Source organism: Jaculus jaculus, chromosome 14 (assembly GCF_020740685.1).
Source record: "Jaculus jaculus isolate mJacJac1 chromosome 14, mJacJac1.mat.Y.cur, whole genome shotgun sequence".
Lineage (NCBI taxonomy): Eukaryota > Metazoa > Chordata > Mammalia > Rodentia > Dipodidae > Jaculus > Jaculus jaculus.
In genome coordinates this window covers 85,222,323-85,228,322 of record NC_059115.1, presented here as the reverse complement: position 1 = coordinate 85,228,322, position 6,000 = coordinate 85,222,323, and the positions used below count along the sequence as shown (strand labels likewise).

General features: G+C 41.1%; 1 pseudogene; it reads left to right on the top strand.

The window, feature by feature from the left end:
* The first annotated feature begins 1,478 nt into the window (after positions 1–1,478).
* Positions 1,479–1,593, top strand: LOC123454946 (annotated as a pseudogene).
* Positions 1,594–6,000: the final 4,407 nt, after the last annotated feature.

Below are 6,000 nucleotides of genomic sequence, written 5' to 3'. Positions count from 1 at the left end.
CCTAACCCTAACCCTAACCCTAACCCTAACCTATATCTGGAGTTCATTTGCAGTTACTGGAGGACATGATGCACCATCCTCTCTCTCCCCCTTCCTCTGAAATAAATAAAAATTGAAAAACAATAGGATGGAAATATGGCTTAGCTATTAAGGCACTTGCCTACCAAGCCTAAGGAACCTCTCTCCCTCTCCCCCTCTCCCTGTCTCTCTCCTCTCTCTCCCTCTCCCTCTCTCTCTCTGTCTCTCTCTCTCTCTCTCTCTCTCTCTCTCTCTCTTTCTTTCTCCAATCCCAATAAATGAAAACAAAATATTTAAAGAAAAAAGAGTTGAGCAATTTTTTAAATTTGAAAACCTAGAGGGCTGGGGCAATGGCTCAGTGATTAAACGTGCTTGTTCACAATGCCGGTTGCATTAAAAAAGAAAGAAAGAGAAGGGACCTTCCCAAAAGAGAATAGGATACTCAGTGGAATGGGGATGGGGAAGAGGGGATACCATGAGAGGAATAGGATCAACACATGATTTGTTCAGCAGTGAGGTTCATAATTAATAAAAATAATTTAAAAAAAAACAAGATGGGAAACTCTTTAAGATAGCAAACTACTTTCCTCATGGATTAAAGCCGTAACCAGGAGCCTATATCTGACTCTGTATCAGATCCAATTCATTTTTTTTTATTTTCAAAATTAATTTATTGGAAAGGAAAGAGCTGCTACAAACAAACTACATATGTAGCTGGACATGGTGGCACATGCCACTAATCCCAGCACTTGGAAGGCAGTGGAAGGAGGATCACAATGAGTTTGAGGCAACCCTGATACTACATAGTTAATTCCAGGTCAGTCTGAGCTAAAGTGACACTCTATCTTAAAACACACAAACAAACAAAAAAAAAAAAAAATGAAGAAGAAGAAGAAGAAAGAAAGAAAGAAAGAAAGAAAACTACAGATGCATGCATGCACCACTTTGTGCATCAGGCTTTACGTGGGTACTGGGGAATCAAACCTCAGTCATTAGGCTTTGCAGGCCTAATATCTTAATTGCTGAGCCATGTCTTCATTCCCAAGACCAGGTCAAACTCCCAAGAAAACTGAAGATGCAAATGTTCAGAAAAAGGAAACCCGTTTGCCTGATTTGTCCCCTGGGACTGAGTACATGAATACTTTTTAATGGGGTTCTTTAATGGTGGTTTGTGTAAGGGTAACTACTATAGTTTGTATCTTGGATGCTCCCCCAAAGTTGAAGGCTTATCTCATAGTCTGTGACATGAGTGGGAGATAGAGCATTGAGGAGTTGGAACCCAAGGGAAGGAAGATTAGGTTAGTAAGGCAATGTTCTTGAATCACTATAAAATATGGGATTAGTAAAAATAATGAGACTACTATGAAGATAAAGCCAGAATAATTTATTAATATGGAATAAATGTATGTTGAGAATGATTGCAAGTTAATAATGGTTCTCACTCACCACTTCATTTCAATCTACAGTCAATTAGCACTACCAAGTCCCATCACTCATGGGGCCTGGTGTATGATGGCTGTAAAGCATGCAACTATTGCTCGTATGGCTTGCCCCTAAGGGACCTTGCCGACAGAACAGGCAATGTCCATGGCTTTGATATCATGCTGTCACCAATCTATACTGCATACAGGTATGTGGAATGCATTTGAAAAGCTCAAATACAGAGAGGGTTTCACATTGACCAGATCATCATATCCAACATGATGCAGAATAAGGAACATATGGCTAATGCCCTGAGCAGGGCCAGATTCAAGTACCCCAGAGGATAGAAAATTCACATTTCAAAGCCAGGACTACAGTGAGACCCTACCTCGAAAGAAACTAAATGGAGGAATAAATTATCATTCAGTGTCTTTTAGCATAATAGCCTTAATAGGCTTTAGCATGATAGCCAAAATAGCCTGTATTATATTTACAGGCTTCTTTTAGTTGTTACTCTTTTTTTTTTTTATGAGAGAGAGAGCAAGAAAGAGACAGAGAGAATTGGCCCACAAGGTTCTCTAGCCACTGTAAACAAACTCCAGACATGTGTGCTACATGTATGACCTTGTGCATTTGACTCATGACCTTGTGCATCTGACTTATGTTGGTTCTGGGGAGTCGAACATGGGCCCTTAGGTTTCACAGGCAATTGCCTTAAGCACTAAGCCATCCTCCAGCCCTTCTAGCTATGCTTTGAAAGCTGAGGCATCCTAAGAGATCTAAAACAAAACAAAACAAAATCCCTCAAGTTCATCTTCATTCACAACAGGAGAAAATGCAGGTAACACCAGGAAAGCCAGTGGTTTTAGAAGGTGTCTGGAAAGATATCAAGACTTATAGGATCAAGTCCCTCAGGGAAAGCTCTGATGCTCTGCACAGCCAGAAGGGAGGTGCTGCAAACACATGGCTTCCATCCAAGGCAGACAGCAACATGGAGTTCATCAGGGTAGTTCCCTAACATTAATTCTTCCTGCTATGGCAAGCTAATTCCTATTAAGAATAGCTAAGGGGGCCAGGATGTGGTGGTACATGCTTTTAATTCCAGCAACAAGTGGGGGGAGGGGCAGAGGTACGAGTATCACTCTGAGTTTGAGGCCAGTCTGGGACTACAGAATGAGTGCCAGGTCAGCCTGGGATAGAAGAAGACCCTAACTCAAAAAACAGTAACAAAAGCAACAAAAAAGAATAACTAAGGGATGAAGCAAGACATGGAGGGAAAATAATATAAAAATGTGCCCCTACCCCTTCTAACACTGGTTGGAAAATTAGGCAAATTCATCTCAATGGTGTTTTGTGTCAAAAGAAAAACAAAACCTTTTACGACCACTAAGGCAGTTTAATATGACTGTGCCCCCAAAAGTAAAAAAGCAGGAATGTCCTCAAGCCTGACATAACAGTCCCCATTTTAGTACAATCAGAGAAGTCTTCTGCTTTTTCTTTAATTTGTATTTTATTTATTTGTTTGTTTGTTTGTTTGTTTATTTATTTATTTGAGAGTGACACAGAGAGAGAAAAAGAGGCAGAGAGAGAGCGCACACGCACCAGGGCCACCAGCCAATGCAAACAAACTCCAAATGCATGTGCCACCTTCTCCATCTATCTGGCTAACTTGGGTACTGGGGAATCAAACCTCGAACCGGGGTCCTTAGGCTTCACAAGCAAGTGCTTAACCACTAAGCCATCTCCCCAGCCCCCAGAGAAGTCTTCTTCTTATCTCTTGCCTAAAGGAGTGCTCTAGATCTGTTTTTCTATAAACAACCTGAGCCCTTCCATACACCCCTTTCCTAGAACTGAGATTCCTGGAAGATTTATATCTGATAGTGGCATTATGGCTACTCAGCCCCAAAATGTAGCATCATTGCAGGTTAGCTCAGCCTCCATTCTTAATCCATAAGTGACCCCAATTTGGGTCATAGGGCAGGCTTTACCCACTAACACCTTCCATATGGCAGGAGCTCTCTATATTTTCTCCATTTTCCTTCTCTTAATCTAATAAAGTCTATCTAAACCTCACCTTATGATCTGTGAATTTCACTTCTTTAAGTTTGTAAGACAAGAATCTGGAGATACCCCAAGTTTATTGGTGCAAAAGCACTCATCAGATATAAATAACTTCCTTATTTTCATGCCATACTCAGGGGGTGAACACACACAACATTTACAATATGCACACACATAGCAACACTAAATATGAATTGAATGAATGAATATGAATTCTCAGTCTTATGTTTACCTTTTAGGTACTCTCACACAATCACCAGGAGTAAGCCACTAATCCTGGGTTTTATCCAAGTTGAGGCCCCTAGAATGTGAGTGGAACAACTAAAGCTGCTGAGAGTGACAGTGTGAAGCCAATCTTAGTACTGTCACTGCTCACAATTCTACCAACTAGTCCAACTAGGTGAACCAATGAGTTTACTGGGTTGACTTACAGAGCACAGGTAGGGTGTTATTTACAGGAGTGTGGGTGACCCCAAAACAGCTGCATTACTGCAAGGTCCACCCCACCAGAGACTATATGAAAACAGTATGATAGCATCTACTTACTTAACCTTTCACTTCCTAGTTTATCCCAGGCCAGTGACCCTCCCCCTCCTTTTACCAGACAGTGTCAATAGCTCCATTAACATTTCCATAGACCTGGCTATCACAGCATAGCTCTGCTCAATTAACTGTGACAGGCCTACTAAGAAAAGACATTCTTTACTGGCATCAGATTATATCTGGAGAAAAAAGCCCTTCCTACCAGATTCTTTTTTTTTTTTTCTAGGTAGAGTCTAGCTCTAGCCCAGGCTGACCTGGAACTCAGTATGCACTATGTAGTCTCAGGTTGACTTGGAACTCACAGTGATCCTCCTACCTCTGCCTTCCAAGTGCTTGGATTAAAGACATGTACCACCATACCTGGCCCTACAACATTTTTGAACATCTTTGTGATCTACATACAGCAAACTTACCTTGGTTAAAAAAAAATTTTATTATAGGGCTGGAGAGATGGCTCAGCAGTTAAGGCACTTGCCTGTGAAGCCTAAGGACCCAGATTCATTTCTCCAGTACCCACATAAAGCCATATGTGCCTTGTGACACTTGCATCTGGGATTTTTTTTGCAGTGGCTGAAGTCCCTGGCACACTCATTCTCTATCTGCCTCTTTTCTTTCTCAAATAAATAAGTAAAAATAAAATAGTTAAATAAAATTTTAGACCCAGACATGGTGTTGCATGCCTTTAATCCCAGCACTCGGGAGGAAAACGTAGGAGGATGAGTTCAAGGCCACCCTGAGACTACACAGTGAGTTCCAGGTCAACCTGAGCTAGAGTGAAACCATACCTCAGAAACAAAATTAAATATTATCCACCTTTGCTTCAGTTATGTTTCCTTATATGTAAGTCTGTCTAATATCCTTATAAATAACCCTATGATTTCATTATAAAATCTTGCTATAAGGAAATGAGTAGCTCACCTCCCTTAAACAACATAACTCCAAAAGTCCCAGTCACTGATAAAATTATTCCTGAAGAATTTGGGTGCATTCCTCTCCTGAGGCCCACACCTGACTCTCCTCAATCATCTGTCCTTTCTTCTACTCAGACTCACTAACTCTACTTCTGGCTCAGCCTGAAATTCTTTTCAGCTGTGTTAAGTACCCCAGCTGCACTTTAGTGGAAGGCCTTTAGATAGCAAATCTCGGAACACTGAGATGTGTTCCCAGTGCTGGTGACATTTTCAATATTTCAGTAATGGCAATAGGTTTTTGCCTGAACAGCTTTAAAGTCACCTTTTGGCATTAGTCACTGTATATGTTTCTAAGACTGAGCAATTTAGTTTATAGTGCTGGAATAGATCTGGGAAGGGGTAAATTAACTATTAACCCTAACCTGGGCATGGTGACAGTATCAGGATCCAAGCAGACCTTTTAGAAAATTCTTAAGTAGCCCAAAAATTCCTGCTTCATAATATCCGTCATTGGGAGACAATTTCCTCCATCCTCAAGTTTCGTTCACTTCCACCATTGAGCACCATTGACATTTTTAAATCTTGTTTTAAAAGTCCCTAGGGTTTTTCCTTAAACTTGGTGGCTTACATGTAAAGATGGGGACTTCTCTGCCCTTTAACAGCCTTAATATTCAATGCATAGGTACTATTTTCTAACCAACTGAAATATTGTTTCCTGTATTTTATGCCTTTCGTATTCAGAGTAAGACATTATAGAAAACCAAGAGCATCCTTTCATTTTCTAAAGAACCTCCACATTCTCAAGTTACAGAATTAACTCTAAAGAGAGAAGGTAAAACTCACCGACCAGCTGGAGTGGCTTGAAGACCCGGTGAGCAATGCTGACCAGCAATCTGCATTTCCAATACCTGTCCACAGGAAGGCAAACCTGCTGTGTAAAGATTCTGGTCCCACATGCATGTGTCTGGAGCCAGTTTGCCATGGCCAGGCCCTGCAGCCCCTTTCTGCAGTTTGTAAGACCTGTGTGAAGCTTTTGGACCCACCC